Genomic DNA, 13030 nt, shown 5'->3' with positions numbered 1-13030 from the left:
ATCTAAGAAAACAAACAAAATCAACACCGTGCTATTCGATTAGATTTCACATTTGCAATCATACCACATCGCCTTATTTTAATACAGTCACAGTGTTTTAATTGAGGTTTGTGGTTGCTTTATCACTGTTTGGTCTTAATTGCAACATTAATTTTCATAATTCTAATTAAAATCTTTACACAAGACTGTCGGTTAGTGTTTTGTTTAATTCTGAATATGAAAACAAATATAATTATGTTGTCTGAAAAGTGGGATAAAGAGAGGTTAAACAAAAATATGTAGCTCCATTTATTTTTCTATGTATATGCTTTTTGTTGAATCAAATGAATTTTCACACTTCTGATATTTTTCCTTCTTCAATATTTTGATTTATATCTTTAAGTTTGAGTTTGTCATGCATATCCTTGAACAACTTTTGCAAGGTGATTCACCCTCCGGTTAAATTCTAAATGTGTATCAATTAATGTATTTCAAGGTTATGAATGCAACATGTATTAACATAGCTGAATGTCACAGCAGTGATCAGCTTGTTTTACAAATCACTCTCATATGTTTTCATATATATTTACATTTTGATGGATAATGTTTATAGCTTACTAGTATTATCTTTCCCAAAACAATTTCTCGAGCATATATCCTTCAGTCAATCTGTCCGAGGGTGCGAAAGAAACAAATAGTATTTGGATATAAACTTAAATGTCTCCTTGATATAGATTAATGCAACTCAATTATAGACGGGGAATTTTGGGAAGATAAATATAAAAAAGGCGATGTGGAATTATTGCAAATGAGGCAACTATCCAGCAAAGTTCTAATGAAGTTGATGTAAGAAAAGCATCTAGATTTTATGGTCACTAGGTCAAAAAGATTATTTTTTTTGAAAACTTGTTTCCGGATGACAACTTTTTTTTTGGATTTAAACAAAACTCATGTGATTAAAGATTTAGAGAAGAATGAGCCTTTCTGATTTCAAGGTCAAAGGTCAAAGTCACAGATCTTAAAACTAGACGACTGCAATTTCTTCTTTCTTTGTGATAACTCGAGGTTTGCATGGTGGATTTTAATAACACTTACATGAGAGGTACTGGTAGAAAAGGGACACAGCCTGTTGATTTGAAGTCACTCAGTAAAAATGTGTCATTACAAAACAAATGTACATAAAGACAAAAGTTCAAGTATACAGAGCAAAGGTTTTCGCATGTTGGAAAATCAAACAGAGTGCTTTCAGAGATAAGAAGATGAGGTATGTTTGTCAATGAGACAACTGAACACCAGAGACCAAATCAAATGACGTATGACCTTCACCAAGGAGCAAATTTTATATAGCTTAGCAAACTATAAAAGGGTCCGACTTGACAAATCAACTTCATTATTTAAACATAGCTTTGTAGTTGAAATTATGCCTTCGTAAAGGAGAGGCTCCGGAAGAGTGTGCAGATCTTGCCCCTGCTTTGTTAATTTTACGGACGCCATCACTAGTTGGTTGACCGTTATGGAGTATCAGTTTCACAAATGACAACGGATATGTTCAAATTGTCGTAACTACTATCCCGTCTTCTTTTGCCCGAATGTGACCTACCAAATATGACTTATCACCGGATTTGTACTCGAATGAGCAAAACGATGGGTGCCACATGTAGAGCAGGATCTGTTTACCCTTCCGGAGCACCTGAAATAACCCCCAGTTTTAAAATTGCTCAGTCTTTTGTTTTCTATGTTGTGTTTTGAGTACTGTTGTGCGTCTATAAAAAAAGAAGATGTGGTCTGTTTTTCTTTTTCTTTTTTAGCCATGGCGTTGTAAGTTTATTTTTGACTTATGATTTTGAATGTCCCTTTGGTATTCTTCGCCTCTTTTTTGTTTTATTCCTGTATCTTACATATCATACATATGATTGTTTTGAATTTTCATTTTTACTGATGGTGGTAATGTTGTTTGAAGGCCTGTCCGGACATAAACCATAATTCTCCAAAAGGTAAAAAAAAAAAGACATTAACGAATCATGGTGATATAAAATCTGTTTTTTTTTTCTATTTTCAATATAGGTGGTGGCTAACAATTAATGAGGTTGAAAATCGGTACTGTTCTTTTTTATTTCGTTTTTTTTTTTTAGTTTAGCCAAAATATGTTTTATCCATAACTAAAACAATAACTATATCCCGAAGCTTGAAAAAGCCAGATTGGCGTCTCACATAAGTTTCTAATCTTACATTTTTATTTTCTTCCTACTAATTTTATTATTAAGTTAATTGATAACATTAATTTATTTGTTTTGACTCAATTTTTTTTTTATCAAAATGTATATCGTATTATGTGGATGAAATAAGTATATTTGCGACATGGACCTGTATATCTATTAGCAATTAAAGGACATTCAAACATGAAAATCAGATGACTTCAGTTTCCATCTCAATGAGCTCGAGATTGTCTGAAAAAATGCTCTTATTCGTTTTTAAAGAATCATGCAAGGAAATATGTGTGAGATTACAATTAAACACGCGCGCAATTTTCATCTTATTCGTCGAGTTTGGGTCGATCAGATATATGCGGTCACTGTAATGCAATAAAGGTAGTACTGAAAAAAATAAAAACGCCTCAAAAATCATACAGCTGTGATAGCTGATATATAAACCTGTATGAATATGGGAATAACAAACCAAATGTCTAAAAAGTGACATTTAAATATTAGATGGCATTAAATCTAGCCATTTAAGTTGAAAAAAAAAACATTTTTCTTTGACGTTCTCTGTTTTATTTATAAAATGATGTAGTTCAACAAAAACATTTGACCTACCTAACTATCCTCCTTTGAAAAGTAGGATAAGAAAAAGTTAAACAAACATATGTAGCCCCTTTGAGTTTTTCCTTTGATTTTGTTTTATTGAGCCAAATAAATATCCACACTTTCAATTTCTTTACCTGCTCAATATGCTGATTAAGTTCTTATATTCTTATAGATAGAGATTGTGATGTATATTACAAGGTAATTAACCCTCCTGTTATGTTTTAAGTGTGTATCAATTAATTAATTTTAAGATTATGACATGTTATAAAAATAGCTGTAACATTCTGAATGTCACAGCAGTGATCAAGTTGTTTACAAATCAGTCTCGTGTTCTTTCAATTTTGATAGATAATATTGGTATCTTATTTTGCTCCCAAAAACAATTTCGAGAGCATATAATGTCTATCAGTCCGTCTTTGGGTACAAAGCAAATAGATTCTGTATTAAAACTTTAGTATCTTTTGAGAGTTTGTAATGAAACACTTTTTATAGAAAAAACATTAGGAATATAAAAAAAAAACTGTTGATTTTGAGGTCACTAGGTCAAAGGTCGTAGTCACAACAACAAAAAAAAAGGAATTTTAGGAAAACTTGTTTCCGGATTATAAATTGAATTGAAATGAAACTCATGTTCTGAAAGGCAAGGCGAATTCGAAGGAAAAGAGCCTTTATAATTTCTAGGTTTTTCTGGGTTATAACTTGAAGTTAGCATACTGGATTTTATTAACATTTACACGATTGCTAGACGGAAGGGAATAGAAACATTATTTTAATTCTGAATTGAATTAGTCCAAATTTGTCATTTGACAACAAAATTTACACAAACAAATATTTCAAGTAAAAATGAGCAGACATTCGAAACTTGTAAGCATGTTGGAGTGTTTACAGTATATACAATATTAATAAGAAATTGTCGTATAATTTTCAATGAGACAAATGACCATTAGAGACATAATGATGTAGAAGTTAGCAACAATAAGTCACTGTATGGCCTTCAACAATGGGTGAATTCCATACCGCATAGTAAGCTTTAAAATACCCCGACATGGCAAATGTAAAATAATGCATAAGAAAAAACTAATGGCCTGATTTATGTACAAAACAATAAAACGAAAAACAAATATGATATACAGCAACAAACGACATTTACCTTATATGATGTGCACTTGTCATTATTTGATGTGCAAACACCTTTATATGGTGTGCAAATATCCTTACATGATGTGCAAATATCCTTTTATGATGTGCAAACATCCTTATATAATGTGCAAATATACTTATATGATGTGCAAATATACTTATATGTTGTGCATAAATCCTTATATGTTGTGCATAAATCCTTATATGATGTGCAAATATACTTATATGATGTAAAAACTTGCTTATATGATGTGCAAATTTCCTTATATGATCTGCAAATATCCTTATATGATGTGCAAATGTATTTATATGATGTGCGAATATGCTTATATGATGTGCATTTTCCCTTATATTATGAGCAAACATCTTTATATGATGTGGTTGAGGCATTATATTATGTGCTTGTAAGATTATATGATGTGGTTCGGTTTACTTCATTATATGATGTCAAAACGTCCTTATATGATGTGCTTTCAACGTTGTTATGGTCAATGAACATGAGTACCATTAGAACGATTACTGTCCACGACATAACTGATCTGCTTCTCCGGAATTACTATAAACCCAGCTCAAATCTGTAGTTATCGGTTGGAAAATGGTTGAGATTTTTAAAAGAGATAAACATTGGCACCTTGGTACCTCGTTTTAAAGATGACAAAATGAAATCTGATGTTATTGGAAAATTGTCAAAATATGAATTGCAAAGTTTAGGTTTAATGGATGGGTCTACAATAATGAACATAGAACATACGGTTGAAGTTATTTAATTATGAATCTTCGACTGTGTATTGAGCACAAGTATTTCAAATATTTGACCTTCCAGAGAATATTCTGCATCTTTTTTGATGCCAGTTTAATGTTTCTAATCTAGCAGCTCAAGACTCGTATCAGCTTCCGAAAGTGCATTTTATAGAAAAAATGAGACAGTGCAATTTAACAAAAAATAACGTTTAAAACATTTCGGAGAGAGATTTAGATCAATAAATACAGGAGCTAGTTGAAGAATTTCTCATCTGCGGCGAAAATATGATAAAACAACTTTTATTGCAAAAATCACCACCTAATCACAGTCATATTTAAAAGTATTTCATAACAATAGCTATAAAATTTTCCACTCATGCATAATTATACCGGTATAGATGATTGATTGATTGGTGTTTACCGCCACTTTCAACAGTATCGTGATTTTTTCGTTGCGGTCAGTTAATATTGGTGGAGAAAGCCGTAGTGCACGGAGAGAACCACCGACCTTCGGTAGAAAAACTTATTTGAACTAACAACCAAAGTGTTGACAGGCTAGTGTTACAGTAGTTCGACTACTTAGACCACTCGGCCGTCAAAGCCCCCGGTATGGATGCAGGGAAAAACGGGATGAACTTCAACTCGGTGCATTTCATTTGCGCGCAGCATTGTAATGTGTTTTCGTGCATTTATTTTACAGCTTCAACTAGACAATAATCCACAATATAAAAGATTTCGTTGGAAGCCGCTCATATATACAACCAAGTCAATCTGTAAACAGGACTGAGGTACCGGCCATTCATCTTTCATTTATATTTTTTTTTTTGGGGGGGGGGGGGCATGTTTATTTTAAATGTTTGATTCCGAATTTCTTGAAAAAGACTTTATTTATTTCAGAAGGAAAGCGAAAAAACAGGTTGTTTCCATTGAAAATGAGGGGAAAAAATACAACGATATTGAAATTAAAAAAATAATCTTGTCATTGAAAGTGTATTTTCTATTTAAATCGAAAAATATGGAAGAAAATAAACATGCTTCAGCCCACAAAAGATTAAAAGTCGATGCCTAACCAATCTGATTAAGAAACAGATGCTGTGTCTTAGCTTTGGTTACAAGAATCTGACACCACTCCATTTTACTTTCTGTTCTGGTAATTATTACAACAGCCAAGGAAATTTAAGCCTTCAAATTTTTGAAGGTGTGTATCAATCCGACAAAACCAGAGAATCCAAAATGGTCTTTAAAACAGAAAGTAGAATAGAGCGTTTTCAGATCCTTGTAAGCAAAGCTTGGACACACAAGATCTTTATTTTAATCAGATTGGTGTCAAATGAACATAAAAAACTGCATTAATTTATTGTTCACTGATGCCTGTTGGTCTCATTCAGATAGAGAGTTGTGGTTTTTTTTTAAAGTAAAGCGATGCAGAAGTAAAATCAAGCGCTGTAGATATAATGTCCAGCGCTGTAGATATAAATTTCCTTTACACCTCCAGCGCTGGACTTTACATCTCAAGACCAACAGGGCTCCGTAGTTATTAAAGCTTGAGGATTGAGGATGTTAAATATATCTTTTTTCATATAAAGTCTAATTTTCCAACAAAAACTGTTATTGGAATATAGGCCTGTAAGCCATGTGAGCTATTCTCGTCATAAAGCATACGTCGTCCGTAAACTTTCACATTTTCACCTTCTTCTCTGAAACCACTCAGCCAATTTTAATAAATCTTTGCAAGAATAATGTATCGAAAGTCCTAAACAAAAGACCTTCATTTAGTTCCAATTGGTAAAATATATTTCCACCAGAGTCAATCTTTGAACTTGACAGGTCATTTTTCTAAATCCTCTTCATTGAAACTGCAAAGCTATGTCTGGAAACTCTATGTGATTAATGATAAGTAGAACCCTTTCAAAGATTACGATTTACTATTGATAAGTTGCCGATACTGGTCACAATGGCACATAATTTCCATTGAAAAACAAAGGGAAATAGTATTATTAAACCACTTTTTCATCAAACTAGAGGCTCTCAAGAGCCTGTGTCGCTCACCTGATTCTACTTTGGTTTTGGAAATCATGTAAAAATAGATTAAAATCATAACAGATACCCTAATAATGAGTGAGGCCAAATTTGGTTTAATATTGGTCCTGTAATTTAATAAAAAAAATCCTGGTGGCCATCTTGAACAGTAAATCGGCAACAAAGTAGCAACACTTAATCAGCACCTCATAAGAAACATTTATGCCATGTTTTGGTTTCATTCCATTCAGTGCACCTCTAGAAGAAGCATTTGTATGTATTTCCCATAGGATCTTATGTTAAAGGAAGTCCCCCCATTGGCGGCCATCATGGATGAAGGATAAGCTTCAAAGTAACAAAACTTAGTCAGCACCTCATAAGGAACATTCATGCCATGTTTGGTATCAATCCATTCAGTATGTGGTTCTCTAAAAGAAGACATTTGTATGTATTGTCCATAGGGTCCTTTGTTAAACATTGTCCCCATCTGGCAGCCATCATGGATGAAGGATCAGCTTCAAAGTAACAACACTTGGTCAGCACCTCAAAAGGAAAATGCATGCCATGTTTGGTTTCATTCCATTCAATGGTTCTCTAAAAGAAAAAATTTGTACGTATTTCTCATAGGGTCCTATGTTAAACTAAGTCCTCCGCTGGCGGCCATCTTAGATTAGATTATGGATCGGCTTCATAGTAACAACACTTGGTCAGCACCTCATAAGGAATATTCATGCCATGTTTGGTTTCATTGCATTCAGTGGTTCTCTAAAAGAAGACATTTGTATGTATTTCCCATAGGGTCCTATGTTAAACTAAGTCCCCCGCTGGCTGCCATTTTGGATACTGGATCAGCTTCAAAGTAACAACACTTGGTCAACACCTCATAAGGAACATTCTTGCCATGTTTGGTTTCATTCCATTCAGTGGTTCTCTAAAAGAAGACGTTTGTATGTATTTCCCATAGGGTCCCATGTTAAACTAAGACCCCCGCTTGCCGCTATCTTGGATTATGGATCGGCTTCAAAGTAACAACACTCGGTCAGCACCTCATATATATATATAAGGAACATTCATGCCATGTTTGGTTTCATTCCATTCAGTGGTTCTCTAAAAGAAGACATTCGTATGTATTTCTCATAGGGTCCCATGTTAAACTAAGTCCCCTGCAGGCGGCCATCTTGGATTATGGATCAGCTTCAAAGTAACAACACTCAGTCAGTACCTCATAAGAAACATTCATGCCATGTTTGGTTTCATTCCATTCAGTGGTTCTCTAAAAGAAGACATTTGTATGTATTTCCCATAGGGTCCAATGTTAAACTAAGTCCCCTGTTGGTGGCCATCTGGGATTATGGATCAGCTTCATAGTAACAACACTTGGTCAGCACCTCATAAGGAACATTCATGATATGTTTGGTTCCATTCCATTCAGTGGTTCTCTAAAAGAAGACATTTGTATGTATTTCCCATAGGGTCCTATGTTAAACTAAGTCCCCCGCTGGCGGCCATCTTGGATTATGGATCGGCTTCAAAGTAACTACACTCGGTCAGCACCTCATAAGAAACATTCATGCCATGTTTGGTTTCATTCCATTCAGTGGTTCTCTAAAAGAAAACATTTGTATGTATTTCCCATAGGGTCCTATGTTAAACTAAGTCCCCCGCTGGCGGCCATCTTGGATGATGGATCCGCTACAAAATAACAACACTTGGTCAGCACCTCATAAGGAACATTCATGCCATGTTTGGTTTCATTCCATTCAGTGGTTCTCTAGAAGAAGTTCAAAATGTAAAAAGTTAACGCCGACGACGGACGACGACGGACGACGTCGGACGACGCCGGACGACGGACGACGGACGCCAAGTGATGAGAAAAGCTCAAAAGAGCTAAAAATTGCACAGAATTTCAAAATCTATACCTACATGTACTTTCTATTTCCACCAAATTTATTCCAGCAATGAATTCTTATAGGAGTAATTGGCTTAAATAATAGTTTTTGGGTAGAAACTGTAAACAGTTGAAATGGTGAGCAATACACGATCTAGAGAAATATCCAAATAGTTAGTCCTTCCTTTTTCATACTGATTTCGGATAAAGACTCGTGTATCTAATTCTTAATTTTAACACATTTGTTCAAGTAAAAAATATTGTTTTGTAAAAATTTGTCCCTCCAAGCATTCTAAAATTGTGAACCTTTGAAATATTTTTTTTTTATAAAGGTTCAGTTCGGGAAGATTCAGTTTGCGGCGGCGGCTTTCAATATTTGGCGATTATCTTGGAAACTAAAATAGATTTAAAAAAAAACAAAGGTGCAATGAAAACAGTCTGAATATGCTCTGTTGTAAAGGTCCCTTTTGGGCAATTTGAGCTCTTATGGGTTTTGTTGTTTTATTGCCTATTATGTTGATAACTTATTTATAGATAAACAATTCCTTGCAAAATGGTAGGCAAGAACAGATTTGCAAATAGATAATTAAACATGACTGAAATTATAAATCAACTACTATGGGTCATTTTCTTTCATTGGGGAGCTGGGGGAGGGGGTACATGAGAGAAAACATGGGAATTTCTCTTTTTTTTTTTGTCAAGTCCCCACTTTGAAGAAGGAAAAGAAATTCAAGAACCCTCTTTCCATAGACATAAACATTTCACCCCCACCCCACCCCTTTTTTACACACACACACACACATTTCTCAATACTTTTGTTCGTAATAACAACAAAATGCATTAAATTTCTATTGCTATTATAAGTATAAAATATTGCGTCAAGTGTGGAAGTTATTTGCGACTTCAGGGAACTTAATTTGGATATGCCGGTTATGGTCTCATTGATATTTACCACACCTTCATTTAATAGTAGCTTCAGATGAAAAATAGTTCGCTGGAAGAACATGTTGAAACCAAGGATTTAGGTCTGAACAATTGAGGCGAGCGGAGCGAGGCGTAAAAAATAGATGTCTTTTGAGTCAAAACTATTGTTTTACTGTAGGGGGAAGTGTAGGGCAATGGTCGAACCTTGAACAGTTGGGGCAAGTATGGACACACCTTTCAAGCTTGATACAGCTCTGAATTTGGATTATGATTAAATATTTGACACAGCATAGCTTTTTGACACATAATGAATATGGTCCAAGAACTTAAAAGTTGAAATTGGACATTTACCTATTATATGGTCCAATATCCAAAATCTAAATATATGGTTAGATTCAGCATATCAAAGAATCCCAAGAATTAATTTTTTGTTGAAATCAAACAAAGTTTAAATTGGACCCTTTGGACCTTAATTTGGACCAATTTGAAAACGGGCTCAAAATAAAAAAAACTAAATACTCGATTAGATTTGGCCTATCAAAGAACCCAAATAATTAATTAATAATTAAAAAGATTAATTTTCGACCCTTTGTACCTCAAATTTGGACCAATTAAAAAACGGGGCCCAAATTTAAAAATCAAATTACACTGTTAAATTCAGCATATTAAAGAATCCGAAGAATTCAAGACTTTAATTTAACACCAATTCTCTGTATGCACCAACCAACAGCTGGCCACATAAAAAAATAATGTGATGAAAAAAATACTTCTAACATTGACGTTAGTCGTATTATTAATAAAAATCAACTTCAAATCTTAATCTTCTAAGTCATTTTTGTCGTTGCTAAGGAAAATAAATTTTCTTACCAATCAAGGACAAATTTACCTCAAAATGATCACATTTAAATTACAAACAGCTCAGTTTTTTTTATTGCAGATAGCTTTAAATAGCTTATCATTCAATTAACAACAGAATATGCTTGATAAAAATATATTTATAAATATAGATCATTTATGGTGACATACAGTATAGAATATGACAACCAATAGGTACTGTGGAGCTTTGACAAAAAGAGTTAATTTGACTAAGTTTGGGCCCAAAATATTTTTTGGCTGAAATATAGCTAAAACATGACTCACTACACATAAAGATTAGGCATCCAGCTTATCATTTATGAAAAAATATCTCCGGGTAAACATATTTTTAGTTACTGGCGGCTAATTCAAATTGGGTCATTAGGGGGTGTAAACTGTTCATGGAGGACAATTTTACATATCTTTGCCAATTTCCACCATATAAAGCAACTTATTTGTTATATATATGTTGTTTTGTGTGAATATGTTTGTTTAAATGACTGACCTATGGTGGTGACTAAGAAACCTTATTGCAAACCTTAAAAAAGGGAGGGGGTATAGTGCTCCATACCACATCGACGTTTGTTTTGTTTGTTGGCACACACAATTAGTAATAGGGCACCGATATCAATGAATTTTGGAATGGATGATTCTAATGATGTTCTTAAAATACAGTTTTGAGATAAACTTAATGGGTTCATTATATTCAAGGAAAATTTTGGTTTTTTGTTAAAAATTTGGGATTTTGAGAATCAGATTATTTTAAAGGTTATACGTTGAGTATTTAAGGAAAAACTCTTTTGAATCAAAGTTGAACATATAATTTTTTATTCCTTTTTTTAAATTCAATTAGATTAAGAAAAGGTGATAGGAGAAAATCTTACATTTTTGTAGAAAAACCTAAATTTTGGGATGAAGTGTACTTTAGGCAGATGCTACATTCAATAAGTATCAGTGGCAGTGCTACTGTTGTTCTTTCGTATTTATTCTTCACATTTTTTTAAAAGAAACGCTGGTTTCTGTATTTTCTTCACATGGTTTTTTTTTTGGCTATACAATTGCTAATTGCCTTTAATCTAGCAGATACTTTTTGTCTTTGGCCGAACATGATTAGTTTTGCGTGTATAAAATCTTGTATTATATTTCAAAGTTTTTTTTAATAAATGTGTTTACTTAAAATTGCTTTATATAATTAAGCCAAGAATACTTTGACTAATAATTTTGTATTGACATGTGCAAGATATTTTTGGTCCATATCCATTTAGTTTCACATCAATATATGTATCATACACATGATACAGTTGTAAAGATATTTTTACACAATATATTTAATAAACACAAATTACTTATACAGATATACTCATATAATTAAAATTATGTGTTTATCTTTTAAATAACAAGAATAAGAAAAATGAGAATGCAATGCAGTACTAAGCCCAAAATTAATACATCGGTCTATGCAAAATACTTTTAAAGCGACTAATATGTCAGACTAAACTCAGCCAGGCAGAAATTTTTATTTCGTAGATTCACTTATTGTCACAAAATAAAAATATATAATTCAGTCAGACAGAGATATATTGAATAAGAAACATCAGTTAAGTGATAAAACCAATGTGACTTTATCACAATGAAAATAAAAGTTTCTTGCAAAATAAGCAATCAAACAAAAACTTATTCTTTTATGAGCAAATTATTGTCAGGCGATCTTTCCAAGGGCTAATACTTTTATAGAAAATTCCAATCACAACCCAACTTTTTGGCAATTGATACCATGCATATGAAATGTGAAAACAATGTGGTTGATAGGAGTATAACTCTTGAAAATATAATGACATTAGGGAGTTCATTGTTAGAGTTCATATTTGATTTGTTTTAATTTTGCATAATGGCGAAAAGAATTTGTCTGTCATCAGTCTCAATAGATAGTTGGGAAACTGACTGGTCAAAGTGTTGTTTGTGTCAGGAAGACACAGTTGAAACGTTAAAATCAACTGTCGATGGGTATAAAATGTTGGCTACCAACATTCCTAAGTTTCACGAAATGAATAGCTTACCTATACCACTAGACGTTAGAAGGTTAAACAACGATTCCGGATTTGAAAGCACTTTAACCATGAATGAGGCGAAATACCATCCAAGTTGCCGAATTGAATTCAACAACACCAAATTGAAACGTGCCGAACAACGATACGAGTCAACGAAATCTACAAAAAGTGAAACTGGTTGTTCATCTAAGTTCTTTCGCCGTTCAGTTGATCATTCAGATACAAAATCAAAACAAGATATTGTCAAGTGTTTTTGTGTGACAAAGATTCTGCGTTTTCGTCACTCAGGGAAGCAATGACAATGAATCTGAATGATAGATTGAAAAGTTGTGCTGAAACTCCCCAGGACAAAGAGTTATTGGCTAAATAAAGTACTGGGGATGTGATAGCGCAAGACTTGAAATACCATTCCGTTTGTCTTGTAGCTCTATATAATAAGAAAGAGCCGTTTAGAAAAAGACAGAAGAGCATGCACAAATTGATATCGATGCAGAAAATTAGGCAGGAGATGTTGCCTTGGCCGAATTGGTTAGTTATATATTCGAGACTCAAAGAAATAGTGATAGGGCTAATGGCTTTAGACTTGCAGACCTTGCAAATATGTATGAAAGAAGTACAATTCCTATACACAG

The sequence above is a fragment of the Mytilus californianus genome, unplaced genomic scaffold (assembly GCF_021869535.1).
Source record: "Mytilus californianus isolate M0D057914Y unplaced genomic scaffold, xbMytCali1.0.p SCAF_14, whole genome shotgun sequence".
Classification (NCBI taxonomy): domain Eukaryota; kingdom Metazoa; phylum Mollusca; class Bivalvia; order Mytilida; family Mytilidae; genus Mytilus; species Mytilus californianus.
The sequence above is the reverse complement of the archived record's forward strand: the minus strand, read 5'-3'. Positions refer to the sequence as shown.